The sequence below is a fragment of the Bubalus kerabau genome, chromosome 12 (assembly GCF_029407905.1).
Source record: "Bubalus kerabau isolate K-KA32 ecotype Philippines breed swamp buffalo chromosome 12, PCC_UOA_SB_1v2, whole genome shotgun sequence".
NCBI lineage: Eukaryota > Metazoa > Chordata > Mammalia > Artiodactyla > Bovidae > Bubalus > Bubalus kerabau.
Window position 1 is genome coordinate 17,842,188 of NC_073635.1, and position 17,373 is coordinate 17,859,560.

Sequence of the window (17,373 nt, forward strand, 5' to 3'; positions counted from 1 at the left end):
TTGGAAAGATCCTCTGGAGAAGGAAATGGCAACCCACTCCAGTATTCTTGCCTGGAGAATCCCATGGACAAAGGAGCCTGGCAGGTTAAAGTCCATGGGGTTGCAAGAGTCAGACACAGCTTAGCGACTAAATCATCACCTATAATTGACAAATTTCTATAGCTCCTATAGTCCATACATATAACCCAAGTCTAGATAATATGCCATTCCTATAATTATATCCTGGGTTTTCATTGCAACAGCTTAAGGGTTAAGCTCATACAGTCTCTAATAAAATTTAGTGTTTCAACTTTAAATAAATACATTGACTTAGTCTGATCTTTGGGGATCAAGATGACAAAAAGATCATGTCCAATTACATGACTCAGTAACAGTTAAAATTTTAATTCATTCCCTAGAGATATCCATTTAGAAGTAATAAATACATATTCATTTACTCTTTGACCATTTGAAATCTACCCCAAAGGAAAAATAGCATATAGCCTTTGAACAAAGCTATTCATTATCAGCATAATTTTTAATAGCAGTTGAAATGTCCATTAACATGGAACTGGTTCAGTGATTCTGGTTCATTAACCCAATGAAGTACTATGCAGCTGAGAAAAGGTATGGATAAGACATCAGTATACTAATATGTCCTGATATCCAAAATATACTGTTAAGGTAGCATGGAAAGTGTGCTATCTTTGTGTAAGAAACAGGAAGTCAATTTGAGTATATATTAATATATGAATTTACTTATTAAAAAGAGAACAAAGATAATGCCAAGTTACTAAGTATCATTACTTATTATCTTCATTACCTCCACCATAGTGTGGTCTCAGGTCAAACAATAGGGAGGGAACACAGCTCATTAACAGAAAATTGGATTAAAGATTTACTGAGCATGGCCCCACCATCAGAACAAGTCCCAGTTTCCCACAGTCTCTCCCATCATAAGCCTTTTATCCTTATCCCTCAGAGCACAGACAGAATGAAAACCAAAATCACAGAAAATTAATCACATGGACCACAGCCCCATCTAACTCAATGAAATTCTGAGCCATGCTGTGTAGGGCCACCCAAGATGGATGGGTCTTGGTGGAGAGTTCTGACAAAATGTGTTCCATTGGAGAAGGCAATGGCAAACCACTTCAGTATTCTTGCCTTGAGAACCCCATGAACAGTATGAAAAAACCAAAAGATAATGCACTGAAAGATGAACTTCCCAGGTCAGTATGTGCCCAATATGCTACTGGAGAACAGTGGAGAAATAACACCAGAATGAATGGAGAGATGGAGCCAAAGCAAAAACAACACCAAGTTGTGGATGTGACTGGTGATGGAAGTGTCAGGGGAGTGTGTAATTTCCTTGGTTCTGTCTTGTCACAAAAAAAATCTGAAGCATCAGAGCCGTGTTACAGCCCTCGGATGGACCAGTGTTACAGCTCTGTGTTACAGCTCAGTTTTATTTAGAAAGTAAAGGAAAATACATCCACGAGGCATGAGGACATGCTGATCCAAAAGATGCAAAGAGAAGAGAGAGGCCTGGCCCAATTTTGGGTCCTCTTTTTATATGTTTTTTCTCCTCTCCCTGGGCCAACCCTATGTAAATTGAGCTAGACAGGAGTGCTGTTGGTTCCACCTGAGGTCCTCACTCTGGTCCTCAGACCTTCCTTTGTTCTATTTTCGCACGCTTTTCCCTTCCTTATCTTTTAGCCACCACCATTTTGGACTCCCTTTTCCTATTCTAACTACCTAACAGAAGTAAAGTCTGATGCTGTAAAGAACATATTGCATAGGAACCTGGAATGTTAGGTCTATGAATCAAGGCAAATTTGAAGTGGTCAAACAGGAGATGGCAAGAATGAACATCAGCATATTAGGAATCAATGAACTAAAATGGACTAGAATGTGCAAATTTAATTCAGATGACCATTATGTCTACTACTGTGGCCAAGAATCCCTTAGAAGAAATGGAGTAGGCATCATAGTCAACAAAAGAATCTGAAATGCAGTACTTGGATGCAGTCTCAAAAACAACAGAATGATCTCGGTTCGTTTCCAAGGTAAACCATTCAATATCACAATAATCCAAGTCTATGCCCTGACCAATAATGCTGAAGAAGCTGAAGGTGAACAGTTCTATGAAGACCTACAAGACCTTCTAGAACTAACACCCAAAAAAGATGTCCTTTTCATTACAGGGGACTAGAATGTAAAAGTAGGAAGTCAAGAGATACCTGGAGAACCAGGCAAATTTGACCTTGGAGTAGAGAATGAAGCAGGAAAAAGGGTAACAGAGTTTTGCCAAGAGAACACACTGGTCATAGCAAACACCATCTTCCAACAATACAAAAGAAGATTCTACACATGGGCATCACCAGATGGTCAATACCAAAATCAGATTGATTGTATTCTTTGCAGCCAAAGATGGAGAAACTGTATATAGTCAGCAAAAACAAGACTGGGAGCTGACTGTGGCTCAGATCATGAACTCCTTATTGCCAAATTCAGACTTAAATTGAAGAAAGTAGGTAAAACCACTAGACCATTCAGGTATGACCTAAATCAAATCCCTTATGTTTGTACACTGGAAGTGACAAATAGATTCAAGGGATTAGATCTGATAGAGTGCCTGAAAAACTATGGACATACATTCATGACACTGTACAGGAGGCAGGGATCAAGAACATCCGCAAGAAAAAGAAATGCAGTAAGGCAAAATTGTTGTCTGAGGAGGCCTTGCAAATAACTGAGAAAAGAAGAGAAGTGAAAGGCAAAGGAGAAAAGGAAAGATATACCCATCTGAATGCAGAGTTCCAAAGAATAGCAAGGAGAGATAAGAAAGCCTTCCTCAGCAATCAATGCAAAGAAATAGAGGAAAACAATAGAATGGGAAAGAGTAGAGATATTTTCAAGAAAATTAGAGATACCAACAGAACATTTCATGCAAAGATGGGCACAATAAAGGACAGAAATGGTATGGACCTACCAGAAGCAGAAGATATTAAGAAGAGGTGGCAAGAATACACAGAACTGTACAAAAAAAAGATCTCCATGACCCAGATAATCACAATGGTGTGATCACTCACCTAGAGCCAGACATCCTGGAATGTGAAGTCAAGTGGGCCTTAGAAAGCATCACTACGAACAAAGCTAGTGGAGGTGATGGAATTCCAGCTGAGCTGTTTCAAATCCTGAAAGATGATGCTATTAAAGTGCTGCACTCAATATGCCAGCAAATCTGGAAAACTCAGCAGTGGCCACAGGACTGGAAAAAATCAGTTTTCATTCCAATCCCAAAGAAAGGCAATGCCAAAGAATGCTCACACTACTGCACAATTGCACTCATCTCACATGCTAGTAACGTAATGCTCAAAATTCTCCAAGCTAGGCTTCAACAGGATGTAAACCATGAATTCCAAATGTTCAAGCTGGATTTAGAAAAGGCAAAGGAGCCATAGATCAAATAGTGAACATTGTTGGATCATCAAAAAAGTAAAAGAGTTACAGGAAAACATCTATTTTTGCTTTTCTGACTATGCCAAAGCCTTCGACACTGTGGATCACAACAAAGTGTGGAGAATTCTTAAAGAGATGGGAATACCAGACCACCTTTCCTGATTTCTTTGCAGGAATGATGCTAAAGCTGAAACTCCAGTACTTTGGCCACCTCATGTGAAGAGTTGACTCATTGGAAAAGACTCTGATGCTGGGAGGGATTGGGGGCAGGAGGAGAAGGGGACGACAGAGGATGAGATGGCTGGATGGCATCACTGACTCGATGGGCGTGGGTCTGAGTGAACTCCGGGAGTTGGTGATAGACAGGGAGGCCTGGCGTGCTGTGATTCATGGGGTCGCAAAGAGTCGGACACGACTGAGTGACTGAACTGAACTGAACTGAACTTTCCTGCTTCCTGAGAAATCTGTATGCAGGTCAAGAAGCAACAGTTAGAAATGAATGGAACAACAGATTGGTTCCAAATAGGGAAAGGAGTATGTCAAGGCTGTATATTGTAAGCCTGCTTATTTGACTTATATGCAGAGTACATCATGTGAAATGCCAGGCTGCATGAATCACAATAAATCACAATCAGGAATAAAGATTGTTGGGAGAAATATCAATAACCTCAGATACACAGATGACACCACCCTTATGGCAGAAAGTGAAGAAGAACTAAAGAGCCTCTTGATGAAAGTGAAAGAGGAGAGTGAAAAAGTTGGCTTAAAACTAAACATTCAGAAAACAAAGATCATGGCATCTAGTTCCATCACTTTATGTCAAATAGATGGGGAAACAATGGAAACAGTGACAGATTTTAATTTTGGGGGCTCCAAAATCACAGCAGATGGTTTCTGCAGCCATGAAATTAAAAGACTTTTGCTCCTTGGAAGAAAAGTTATGACCAACCTAGACAGCATATTAAAAAGCAGACACATTACTTTGCCAACAAAGGTCCGTCTAAAAGCTATGGTTTTTCCAGGAGTCATGTATGGATGTGAGAGTTGGACCATAGAGAACCCTGAGTGCCAAAGAATTGATGCTTTTGAACTGTGGTGTTGGAGAAGAGTCTTGAGAGTCCCTTGGACTGCAAGGACATGAAAGCAGTCAATCCTAAAGGAAAGCAGTCCTGAATATTCAATGGAACAAATAATTCTGAAGCTGAAACTCCAATACTTTGGCCACCTGATGCAAAGAACTGACTCACTGGAAAAGACACTGATGCTTGGAAAGATTGAAGGCCGGAGGAGAAGGGGATGACAGAGGATGAGATGGTTGGATGGCATCACCGACTTGATGGACATAAGTTTTAGCCATCTCTGGGAGTTGGTGATGGACAGGGAAGCTTGGCATGCTGCCGTCCATGGGATTGTTAAGAGTCGGACACGACTAGTGACTGAACTGAACTTCCTAGCCTGTATGCGGAAGAAGGTAACCAGGTAGAGGAAAAAAGATGCTAGTGAGACTTCAATGAATATCCCTCATTATATATATAATAAGGTATATATATATTTTTTATATATAATAATAATCCCTCAATATATATAATAAAAAGCTTTCCTTTTTGGAACCCCGTAAAAGTTTTTACATAATTAAAACAAACTCAGAAGAGAAAAGCAATCCCTTAATATTAGGGGGGAAAAGAAAAAGAAGGAAATAAGACTAACTGTATCAAGTTGGTGACATAGATATAGAGAAATAATTACTTCGACTGAGTTTAAGGCATAGTTATTTTAGTTGAATGTCTTTATTGGGATTTATTTCAGGGAGAAAACAAGTTGACATAAACTGCATTCAGTTAACAATAATAATCATATTGTTATTTTGAAACTACTATAGAGATAATATATAATTATATGAACTTATGTTAAGACCTTTAGGAACTAAGACTTTTCAGGAAAGAAAAAAAAATGGTAAAAGTATAAAATCAAAGAATTCAAGTAAAAGTTCTGTGTTATTAAATTTGAAATAGAAATAGCAGTATGAACTTGTAATTTATTTTGTCTAATATGCATGTTTCCTGACTCTTTGTCCATTAAAAACCCTAGAAGCAATGATAGGTTTGCAATCAACACCCAAAGCAATGAGCTTTCTTATCACCCAGATTGTAGTTTCTAATATAATTTTCCGCTGCAAGGGAGCACGACTCCTTGAAAAAATGGCTCAGTTCCAGACCTGAAATAGGAGATGAGCAAAATGAGTTTGAGATAGCTTATTATATTAGGAAAGGAAAAACGTTATCAAAGATTAATGGTTGTTTCAGTAGAACACAGAAACAACCTAAGGGGACTCTCATTGGCTCAGGATGGGACAATTTTAAGCATTAAAAACATAATAACTGCAACTGGGTAAAGCACATTCAACATAAAATCCCATAAGTTCTTCATAAAACAACTCACAGGATAGCACGGAGTTCAGTCTTGCTGGGGTATCAACTTTGAAAAGTGGTCAATAAAATGAAAGAATTATGATTTGCTCCTATCTTTCCTGCAGCACATACAATCCTTTTGGTATAATGCTTGTTTGTAATGCCCAAATTGGTTCAGACAGGGTAGATAAAAAATAAAATCACAAAAATGCAAAATATGTAAATATTTTACAAGGTGAATGTCTTGAACTAACAAGTTACACCCACTGTGTGCAATCATGGCATCTTAGAAGAGCATAGTGGCTTGTGGAAGAATATACAGAATCTGTACTCTTGTATCATATTCTCTTACTTCAGTTACTCATATGCATTGCCCTACATGTGTGAAACATGTTCTCCAGAGTTTGAAAACTTAGTACAGAATCCAAACCATAGGTAAATATCCTGGTAGGAGAATCCAGGCCCTGAATGAGAAGAGTAAACCTCATATGTTGAAGAGAAGCTTGAAATAATAAAGTGTTTTAAAATAAGAGAATAGGTGTTACTGAGATAATCTAAAGGAATTCACTAATTGTGCACCCTAAGAATAGTTCTGTGAAAGTAAAAGGAACAATAGATCTGAACGCATCTGAACACATAGTAGATACATGAAAAACAGTGATCTACTTTCACGGGGCCTGAGAAGCACTTACAGTGGGCTGTAAAATAAAGATGAGGTTGCTCAGTATAACAGGATATTGCTTAGAGGCACCCATTCTCATTTTACAAAGCTGCAGCTGAAACTCCAATACTTTGGCCACCTGATGCAAAGAGCTGACTCATTGGAAAAGACCCTGATGCTGGGAAAGATTGAGAGCAGGAAGAGAAGGGGACGACAGACGAGAAACTTGGTAAAACAACAAAATCCAAATTTCTATTTTAAGTCAGTGTAGGAAAATAAATCATCACCAGCACCAACCACACACACAAAACAGGACAATGAGCTACAGCCTCTGATCTCATTATATTTTGTCCAAAGAAGAATGTATTTTCTTCTCCATAAATTAAAAGTTACAGCATTTGAACACATCCACTTTTGCTAAGCAAATCTGATGTCTATTGCTAAGGTAAAGTTCATTGTTGACTACAGTCTTTCTTTATTCAGTTCAGTTCACTTGCTCAGTCGTGTCCAACTCTTTGCAACCCCATGAACCACAGCATGCCAGGCCTCCCTGTCCATCACCAACTCCCGGAGTCTACCCAAACGCATGTCCATTGAGTCTGTGATGCCATCCAACCATCTTCTCGTCTGTCGTCCCCTTCTCCTCCTGCCCCCAATCCCTTCCAGCATCAGGGTCTTTTCCATTGAGTCAGCTCTTCCCCTCAGGTGGCCAAAGTATTGGAGTTTCAGCTTCAACATCAGTCCTTCCAATGAACACACAGGACTGATCTCCTTTAGGATGGACTGGTTGGATCTCCTTGCAGTCCAAGGGACTCTCAAGACTCTTCTCCAACACCACAGTTCAAAAGCATCCATTCTTCAGTGCTCAGCTTTCTTTATAGTCCAACTCTCACATCCATACATGACTATTGGAAAAACCATAGCCTTGACTAGACGGACCTTTGTTGGCAAAGTAATGTGTCTGCTTTTTAATATGCTGTCTAGGTTGGTCATAACTTCCCTTCCAAGGAGTAAGTGTCTTTTAATTTCATGGCTGCAATCACCATCTGCAGTGATTTTGGAGCCCAGAAAAATAAAGTCAGTCACTGTTTCCACTGTTTCCCCATCTATTTCCCATGAAGTGATGGGACTGGATGCCATGATCTTCGTTTTCTGAATGTTGAGCTTTAAGCCAACTTTTTCACTCTCCACCTTCACTTTCATCAAGAGGCTTTTTAGTTCCTCTTCATTTTCTGCCATAAGGGTGGTGTCATCTGCATATCTGAGGTTATTGATATTTCTCCGGGCAATCTTGATTCCAGCTTGTGCTTCTTCCAGTGCAGCGTTTCTTGTGATGTACTCTGCATAGAAGCTAAATAAGAGGATGACATATACAGCCTTGATGTACTCTTTCTTTATTAGGGATTAAATATTTTAAACTGTGTCACATATTTGAGATTTATTTATATTATGTTCTTCCCTGGTGGCTCAGACGGTAAAGCGTCTGCCTGCAGTGTGGTTCTATCCCTGGGTCTGGAAGATCCCCTGGAGGAGGAAATGGCAACCCACTCCAGTACTCTTGCCTGGAAAATCCCATGGAAGGAGGACCCTGGAAGGCCACAGTCCATGGGGTTGCAAAGAGTTGGACACAACTGAGCGACTTCATTTTCTTTCTTTTCTTTCTTTATATTATATTACCTGTGAGAGTATTCAAATTTGTGTTCAGCCTCAGCCTTATTTTCCTATAAATCCTGTAATACCTAATTGACAAAATCACATAATACAACCTGGGGCTTCCCAGGTGGCACTAGTGGTAAAGAACCAGCCTGCCAATGCGGATGTGTGACATGTGGGTTTGATCCCTGGGTCAGGAAAGTCCCCTGGAGGAGGGCATGACAATTCACTCCTATATTCTTGCCTGGAGGAGGGCATGACAATTCACTCCTGTATTCTTGCCTGGAGAATCCCATGGACAGAGGAGCCTGGCAGGCTACAGTCCATAGGGTTGCAAAGAGTTGGATATGACTGAGTGACTTAGTATGCACATACCATTTTATAGGGGAAATGACTATAGTTGATGAAAGATATTCTTTATAGAATTCCAATTAATAAATGAAGAGGAAATGATTTGTGACCACTGGTCAAAATGTTAAACAGTAATCATCCGTAGCCACTAAAACCACTTGCTGAGATGTCATTGAGAGCTTTTAAGTGTTGAAATGTTATAATGGAGTCAGACTGACACCACTTGAACATAATAATCAATTTTAGAATCACACAAGGGAGATAATAGGTATTATGAGCCTTCTGATGAGATGCAGACATGAAATACCTGCACTAAAAATAAATAAATCTGGATATAACCTAGGTCTTTAGGTCTAACAATTTATAATAACTATGGGAGATAGAGGAAAACATTAACCACAGCCCAAGAAGGGAATCATCCAAATCCAGAGTGTAGGGCCCTGCACAAGACAACCAACCTGGTTTCTCCAACAAATGAATGGTTTGTAAAAATAAAAGAGCAAAATAGAGTGACTTCTCTCAAAGAGTCCCAAGAGGTATACCAAACACATACAATTTAAGTATGCAATTTTGAGAATAAACCAACAGGAAGAGAATGTTTTAGGCAAATAGGGAAATGTAACTATGGATTGGGTACAAAATAATACTGAAGAATTATAGTTAATTTTTAGGTGTTAAAATGGTTTGGAAGTGATGTTAAACATTCCAATTGGAGAAGCATATTCATGTATATAGAGGGGAAATGACATAATTTCTGGATTAAAATAGTAATCCCCAAATACTCCATCTATGGTTTAGATGTGAAAAGACAGATTTTTTCTGACATATTAGCACCAAGAAAAATCTGGGTAATATTAAAATCATATATTTTAACAGGATCATCTAAAAGAGATGGACAGGAGAAAGCTTTAACGAACTGATTTCTAGAGAAAAGAACCTTATAAATGTTCAAACTCTTGAAAAAGTTCCCCTAGCTGGCATTTGGAAGCCGGAGTGATTGGTGGGGGCAGTGACAGATCCCTGGTGGTCACAGCACTAGAGATGGGGCTAAATCAGGCTTAAATTTAACCCCTTAAAACTGAAGCTCACTCACAGATCAAACTGATACTCAGTGACATCCAGCTTATCTCATCTTAGTCACTAGATGCCCTGCTCTCTGGGAAAACAAAGCCATGCAACAATATTTCTTAATCTTCATTGTTTTTCTACACATAATGTGTGGTTATCAGTCAAAAATCACTAGACATAAAAAGAACCAAGAATATAGCACCCAGATTTAATTGGTGGGCAGGGAAGAGAAAGGAAGCAATTCATAAGTGAAACAGATATTAGAGCAAGCAGATGAAGATTTTAAAATAATTATTACAAATGTACAAGGATTTTCAGGTAAACATGGAAAGAATGGGTCAACAGGTCAGTAGAAAAATGGAAACTATTAAAAGTCACGTAGAGATCTTGGGTATGTAAAACAAGTATCTGAAATAGGAAGTACATTGGCTTTAAGATCAAAATAAATGCTGAAGAAAGTATGAGAGAAATTGAAAATAGCCTAATACAGATTAAATGAAACGAAACACATGAGGGAAGAAAAAGATGAAGAAGGCCATGTTGGATGTCGATGGGTCAATGTGTAAGTGGTCTGCTGCTGCTGCTAAGTCCCTTCAGTCATGTCCGACTCTGTGCGACCCCATAGACAGTAGCCCACCAGGCTCCCCTGTCCCTGGGATTCTCCAGGCAAGAACACTGGAGTGGGTTGCCATTTCCTTCTCCAATGCATGAAAGTAAAAAGTGAAAGTGAAGTCGCTCAGTTGTGTCTGACTCTTCACGACCCCTTCTATTTCCTGATTTTAAGATAAGGTAACCAAGACAGTGCAGTTCTGGAGTAAGGATAAACAGATGGATGCAGCATAATTAAAATCCCAAAATACAACCACGTATATACTCAAATATTTGAAAAAGGCATAAATGCAATTCAATGAAGAAAGGACAGTTTTTTCAATAGATGCTGTATAACCAACTGGATATCTGTGTGGAAAAATACTAGTGTATGATATACAAAAATTATCATCAAATGGATTACAGTCTTAGATGTAAAAGCCAAAATTATAGAGCTTCTAGCAGAAAATGCAAGAAAAATCTTAGCAAACTGGAAATTGGGCAAAGGTTTTTTATATGGAATTCCAAAAGTTCTAACTATAAAAGAAAAATGATAAGCAGGAGTTAAACAAGTGTTAGACCTTCTGTTCTCAAAAGATACTTAAAACTTCCAGTTTCTAGTCCAATATGTAAAAAGCTTGGAAGTTATCACAATAAGAAAAAACTGAACAAACTGAAAATCAACAACTCTTCTTAGATCCATCAGAGAATTGAAGTCACAAAGCAAACAGAGGGGCGAATATAGAGAATCAGAGTTTACCAGGAGCAAAAAACTTCCCTGGAGCCAGAAACTGGTAGGAATAAGGGATAATTGACTAATTGCTGGAGACTGAGAGTGAAGTTTGGAGAAGGAAATGGCAACCCATTCCAGTGTTCTTGCCTGGAGAATCCCAGGGATGGGGGAGCCTGGTGGGCTGCCGTTTATGGGGTTGCACAGAGTTGGACACGACTGAAGCGACTTAGCAGCAGCAGCAGCAGAGAGTGAAGAAATTTAAGAGAATACAATTTCTGAGGGTACAACCTTTATTAATTGTTTAGTTACTGAGTTGTGTCCAACTCTTTGCACCCCATGGATCCTTTGTCCATGGGATTTCCCAGGCAAGAATACTGGAGTGGGTTGCCATTTCCTTCTCTAGGGGATCTTCCTGACCCAGGGACTGAACATGTGGCTCCTGCTTGGCAGATGGGTTCTTTACCACTGAGCCACATGGGAGCCCAATGCAGTCTTGCTGCTGCTGCTAAGTCGCTTCAGTCGTTTCTGACTTTGTGCAACCCCATAGACGGCAGCCCACCAGGCTCCCCCGTCCCTGGGATTCTCCAGGCAAGAACACTGGAGTGGGATGCCATTTCCTTCTCCAGTGCATGAAAGTGAAAAGTGAAAGTGAAGTCGCTCAGTCGTGTCCAACCTTCAGTGACCCCATGGACTGCAGCCTTCCAAACTCCTCCGTTCATGGGATTTTCCAGGCAAGAATACTGGAGTGGGTTGCCATTTCCTTCTCTAGGGGATCTTCCTGACCTAGGGACCGAACATGTGGCTCCTGCTTGGCAGGTGGATTCTTTACCACTGAACCACATGGGAGCCCAGTGCAGTCTTAGGGGCTTAGTTTTACTACCAGGAGCCTCACCAGCTGGTCACTGTGATCAGAGCAAAATCCCCTCATACATCCAGCAGAGGGGAGGAAGTAAACATTTTGAAATGTTGTCAGAGGATTCTATTTTCCTTAAAAAGGCCTGACCTGGAGAAAGAATTTGAAAAAGAATAGATACATGTATATGTATAACTGAGTCACTTTGCTGTCTACCTGAAACTAATACAACATTGTTAATCAACTATGCTTCAAAATTATATATATATATATATATATATATATATATATATATATATATATTCTAAAGGCCTGAACTTAAAAGCACCTATTTTGTCACAGACCAACCAAAATGTTTCACTAGAACCTAACTCATGTAGGGAAAGATAATACTCAGCTCTGGCCCCCTCTGGCCTTTGAAGGAGGGAAAGAGTGAACTTCAGTGTCACTGATGTGAAGAAAGGGAAAGTCTCAGCTCCAGGTCCCTCTAGCCTTTATGTCTCACCTAAGGGGTGATAGAATCAGAGAAGGACTTGTAAAGACCAAGGCCCAGAGGCACAGGCTCAGATGGAAATTTGGAAATCACTAAGATGCCCTCAATAGGTGAATGTGTGTATCACAAACTACAGTATATCCATAGGCTTCCCGGGAGGCACAGTGGTAAAGAACCCACCTGCCAATGCAGGAGATGCAAGAGATGTGGGTTTGATCCCTGGGTCTGGAAGATCTTCTGGAGTAGGAACTGGCAACCCACTCCAGTATTCTTGCCTGGGAAATTCCATGGACAGAGGAGCCTGGTGGGCTGCAGACCATGGGGTTGCAAAGAGTTGGACACGACTGAGCTCAGCACAGCAGTAGCACATCCATTCAGTGTAGTGTCATTCGGGAACCAAAAGAAATGAGCTGTTGGTTACGTGAGCTGATGCAGGTTGTGAAAGAATTCATAGAAGTATTAACAAGAGAAGAAAAGAGTTTTTACTCACTTTTGAAGTGAGGAAAGGGACAGACTCAGGGTCGTGTAGGCTCTGAAGGGTGGGGATTTGACTCTTTTATTGAGTTTCAGAGGACAAGGTGCAGGAAAGATGGGGTGACTTCATATCTATTCTGGTCCATAGCTGTATCTGAGTTGGCTGTGCTTCTCTAGGATGTGGTGTTTTTTTTTTTTGAGAATTTGTAACTTCTTGTCTTCTGTAATTTTCTAGCTCTTGTATGTCTGAAAGAGACTTGATAGTGGCCCTTTATGGGCGCCACTCTATTCTGAACAATGTTACATGGGTTTACACTATTCAATCTATGAAGACATGGGAGGACCTCAAATGCATATTGTTAAGTGAAATAAACCATTCTTAAAAGGCTACATAATATGTGATTCCAACTCTATAATATTCTGGAAAAGGCAAAACTCTACAGACAGTAGAAGGATGAGTTGTTGCCAGGCCTTGGAGGGAAGGGATTGGTAGGAATGAGTACATACATAAATGGAGCCCAGGATAGTTTTAGGTCAATGAAACTACTCCATATGATACTGTAATAGTGGATACATGACATTATGCTTTTATCAGAACCCACAGAATTGAACAACCACAAAATAAGAGTAACTCTAAACTGCAATATTTATTTAAATGTATTTGTCAATATCAGTTTATCCATTGCCAAAAAACTACCATACTCATATCAGTTAGTAGTAACAGAAAAAATGGTATATGGAGACAAAAAGGGTATATGAGGGAAAAAAGTATTCTTTACTTTAAAGAACAGTAATATTAAAAAAACAAAAGCTATACTCTTGGAGAAAATATTCCCAATACATGTATCTGGCAAAAGACTCAAATCTATGAACGCTAATAATTAAAAGGCAAGCAACTTAATTGAAAATGGCCAAAAGTCTTAGATACTCATCAGAGTCATATATTAGATGGCCAATACTTGAAAAATGCTTAAACACGTTAATTATCCTGCTGCTGCTAAATCGCTTCAGTCGTGTCCAACTCTGTGCAACCCCATAGACAGCAGCCCACCAGGCTCTGCCATCCCTGGGATTCTCCAGGCAAGAACGCTGGAATGGGTTTGCCATTACCTTCTCCAATGCATGAAAGTGAAAAGTGAAAGCATTGCCGCTCAGTCGTAGTCACTTTAATCATAAATCAATAATTTATTAATTTATCTTCAGGAAATTAAAGCTTATGTCTATAAAATTACTTATATATAAATGCTGAATGAAGTTTTATTTCTAACAGCAAAACCCTTGGAAACAATCTAAATGTCCATCAGCAGGAGACTGGATAACAAAATAACAGATATATTTTTATTCATTCTGTTATCATATAATGGTATAATACTACCTAGCAATAAAAGGAATGAACTACTGATACAAAGAAACGGCATGAGGTAATTTCAAATTTAGGCTCAGTGAAAGAAAAGAGTACAGTTTAATGATGTTCAATAACAGGGATAATTAACCTATGAAGAAAAAAAATCAGAAGAGCAATTGCCTGTGGGTGGCGAGGATAGACTGTTTTTGTAAATGAAATTTGTTGGAACAAAGACATGCTCATTTGCTTATAATCTGTGGCTGCTTTCACACTACAACAGAAGGAAATAGTTGTGTCAGGGACATCAAGGCCAAATAGCATAAAATATTTACTGTCTGATCCTTTACAGAAAAAGTTTACGGACCTCTGGTATATGCGTGTAAGATTTTTAAAAATGTTAAAAATTATGGAGGCTGGCAAGTGGATATACAGGGATCCTTTTTAGTATTCTATTTTTATGTGGTTAAAACGTACAATAAATTAAAAAAAAAATTGGAGGCCATTATCTAGTCTGAGGGGGCTTCCCAGGTGGTGCTAGAGGTAAAGAATCCACCTGCAAATGCAGGAGACGTAAAAGAGGCGGGTTTGATCCCTGGGTTGGGCAGATCCTCTGGAGGAGGGCATGGCAACCCACTCCAGTATTCTTGCCTGGACAATCCCATGGGCAGGGGAGTCTGGTGGGCTACAGTCCATGGGATTTCAAAGAGTCGGCACCGTTGAAGCAACTTAGCATGCATCTGGACCGAGAACTTACAGGAGTTTTCCAGTTAAGCTATTTCTTCTTATAAAAACTTGCAGAAAGAATATGAATTCTATGCTGGAGAAATAAAAGTGCCAACTAGAGATATACCTGAAGGTTATTGAAAAGCAGGCAAATGTTAAACAAAACGGTTAACTTCTGATGACTCCGGCTACATCCTACCCTTGGCAGAGTGGTATTGCTATAACCTGTGGAGAGTCAAAGAATTGTTATTGTCCTGCCCTTATTGTACCATCAAGAAGGGTTGTGAAATGGTCCAGGGAGTCATGATCAGGCCTCGGTGCTCAGGCTGGGGAGGAGATTTTGGTATGTGGAGCTCTTTTGTCTCTGTGATTTTTTTTTACTTCTTTCCAGCATCTTCTGGATCCTTTCTCATTCATAGCATTTTCCTTTTAGATGGACTCTTGTAGCTCTTTTACATCTTGTGCATAAAGAAAGCACTAGTGTATCCCCCCATGGGGGTGGGAGCAGTGGGCTTGCCTTCACAGCCTAGAGGGTCTGAAAATTGGAGCTGAGCAAAGGCAGCCAGGGCTTCCCAGGTGCTAGTGGTAAATAATCCGCCTGACAATGCAGGAGACACTGGAGATGCAGGTTCGATCGCTGGGTTGGGAAGATCCCCTGTAGGAAGAAATGGCAGCCTACACCAGTATTCTTGCCTGGAGAATCCCGTGGACAGAGAAGCCTGGTGGGCTACCAAGAGCCGGACGTGACTGAACCTCTGAGCACAAAGACAGCCATATTGTGCATGACATAAATGAGTTCTCTTCCAGGTCTCAGACAAAAAATGCTATTTTTCTTGACTTGTCTCCCTTGTCCCCACCTGAGGCAATTTCAGAGTTGCCAGATTTCTAGACCAAGATAAGATTTAATTTCTGGTAAAAAGAGCCCAAAAAATTTGGTCAGCTGCTGGTAAGGGTTTGGGCAGGAGCTGTACTTAGATTAGAAGACCCCACACCCAGCATTCCAATAAGGCCCTGGTTCAAACCCTTAGACAATATTAAAGACTATTTGTTCATCAGGAATATACCCGTTACCAATCCCCCTTCTGAAACTGTGACTGGAGTAGCCAGCTGATTGAGGACTCAGGTTTGTGACATTTCACCCACATCTGTCCTCCTCTGAGAACCAACCAATCCCTGAGAGCTTTTGTATCGAGTCAACCCTCTAAGAAAGTCATCTCACTAGTGAAATTAGGGCATGAAAGGTGATAAGCCCTGAAGGCAGACTAGACCTTATTATTTAGCTAAGGACAAGGCCTCTTACAAGGGCTTATTCATGTATTTTGGAGACCAACTTTGGGGTTGAAAATTAAGTGGGTAAAACCAGGGTCCATTGGTAAAAATTTGCTCTGGATCTAGTACCCTCAATCCTTCCAAAATTGACACACTGTGTCTTTATACAACCTTATCACTCAGGGCCATTTCTGAAATCATTAGGTTTCTAGAAAATTCAAGAAATTCAAACTGAATTTAAAACATCCTTTTTGAAGCCAGTTGAACATTTTCTTCCTTCCTGCCTTTCAGTATTTTTTTATGCATTGAGTATCAGTTCAGTCGCTCAGTCGTGCCCTACTCTTTGCAACCCCATGGACTGTAGCATGCCAGGCCTCCCTGTCCATCAACTCCTGGAGCTTACTCAAACTCATGTCCATCGAGTCGGTGATGTCATCCAACCATCTCATCCTCTGTTGTCCCCTTCTCCTCCCACCGTCAGTCTTTCCTAGCATCAGGGTCTTTTCCAATGCATTGAGTATACTTAACAGTTAATTGGAATCTCAGTTTACTAAGTCAATGATTCAGGAGTACAGCAGGGAGCTATTGTGTGAGAACAGACTTCAGAAAGTTTGGAATCCAAATGATAATATGAAAAACACGTTTAGATATGGGGAGAGTTTAAGCAGTTAATAGAATTTATGCATAGGAAGGAAAGATTGGTTTAGGACTTAAGACACACAAGGATTGATTTCTATTTTTAAATCCTATGCACTATTTGTTAAAATACTCTTTGAAAACCTCTTCTTTAAGACAAAATTTTTTTTTTTTGGAAGAGCATATTATGTCACTCATCACCATCTTTTAGAATGTGATGTGTGTGAGGGGATGATCCATTAAACTCCAAATCATATGCCTTTTGATAGCAATGAATATTTGAATTATGCTTTATTACTTGGGCTCCCCTCGTGGCTCAGACGGTAAAGAAACTTCCAGCAATGTGAGAGACCTGGGTTCAATCCTTGGGTTGGGAAGATCCCCTGGAGAAGGAAAAGGCTACCCACTCCAGTATTCTCGCCTGGAGAATTCCATGGATAGAGGAGCCTGGTGGGCTACAGTCCATGGGGTCACAAAGAATCAGACATGACTGGGCAATTAACACACTTTGTAATTTACTGTTTTATTTCCTTCAGTTAATCCACACAAGCAGCCTGCAAACTACTAAAAATGTGATATTCATATCTCTTCTGTAGAAATGAAGGAGGAAACTAATGTTGAGTGGTTAAGTGAAAAAGTGAAGGTCACTAAGCAGATAAGTTTCAGAGTCAGAG